We start from the raw sequence: 1234 nt of genomic DNA, 5'->3' as shown, positions 1-1234 counted from the left end.
TCTTCCTTTCATTGCAAAAACACTTGAACGAGCTGTGTTCAACCAAGTCTCTGCCTTTCTCACACAGAAAAACCTCCTCGACAGCAACCGAGACTGCCTTGCTTTCAGGTGTTGAAGCCCTAAGACTGGCAAGAGCGGCTTCCAGATCTTCAATACTTATCTTGCTGGATCTGTTCGCTGCTTTTGACACAGTTAACCACCAGATCCTCCTGTAAGAGGTAAGACTCAAACCACTGGAGTGCGGTTCCTGAGATGCCCTTTGCCAATAGGGTTGCTATTGGCAAAGAGCATCTCAGGAACCGCACTCCAGTGGTTTGAGTCTTACCTCTCAGGTAGGTCTTTCAGGGTGTCTTGGAGGGGTGAGATTTCCAAGTCACAACTTCTTGCTACTGGGGTTCCTCAGGGCTCAGTGCTTGGACCACTTCTCTTCTCCATCTACATGTCATCATTAGGATCTGTCATTCAGAAGCATGGCTTTTCTTATCACTGCTATGATGATGACACTCAAATCCAACTCCTTGTTCAAGCTCTTGTTCTGTCCAGGCTGGACTATTGCAATGCTCTTTTGGCAGGTCTTCCAGCCACTTCTATCAAACCTTTACAATTAATCCAGAACGCGGCTGCAAGATTAATCTTTAACGAGCCAAAAAGAATGCACGTCACACCTCTATCAATTTGCACTGGCTACCAGTAGCTGCTCGCTTAAAATTCAAGGCATTAATGTTTGCCTACAAAACCACCCCTTTACCTAAATTCATTACTTTAGAGTTATGTGCCTCTAGAAGCTTGTGTTCTGCAAGTGAACGTCATTTTATTGTTCATCCCAAAGAAGCACAAAATCACTTTCACAGACTTTTTCATTAACTGTTCCCTCCTGGTGGAATGACCTGCCCAACTCAATTCCAGCAGCTGAGTCCTTAGCCATCTTCAAGAATCGGCTAAAAACACATCTCTTCCATCTTTATTTGACCCTCTAACTCTAGCACTCTCTATTCTAATTCTATTCTTAAAAAAAAAAAACACTTGTCCCTTTTAGACTTGCACTCTATTAATTTGCTGCTTGTTTTCTTAAAAAAAATAAAAAAATAACACTTGCTTTGTAATCTTTTTGTATTCTATCCGTTTTCTTTTCAATCATTATACAATTAACAAAAGCAAAAAAGACCTCTAACACTAGCTTGCTCTATTCTTTTTCTATTCTATTTGTTTTCTTTTTATTTATTATATTATTAAA

At 40.4% G+C, this 1234-nt stretch overlaps 1 protein-coding gene across 1 annotated transcript in view; it reads left to right on the top strand.

Moving 5' to 3' along the window:
- ppp1r21 (protein phosphatase 1, regulatory subunit 21) overlaps positions 1-1234 on the top strand; it is a 23593-nt gene that overhangs the window by 6651 nt on the left and 15708 nt on the right. The window lies entirely within an intron of this gene.

Source organism: Sinocyclocheilus anshuiensis, unplaced genomic scaffold (genome assembly GCF_001515605.1).
Source record: "Sinocyclocheilus anshuiensis isolate Anshui unplaced genomic scaffold, SAMN03320099.WGS_v1.1 scaffold518, whole genome shotgun sequence".
NCBI lineage: Eukaryota > Metazoa > Chordata > Actinopteri > Cypriniformes > Cyprinidae > Sinocyclocheilus > Sinocyclocheilus anshuiensis.
The sequence above is the reverse complement of the archived record's forward strand: the minus strand, read 5'-3'. Positions and strand labels throughout refer to the sequence as shown.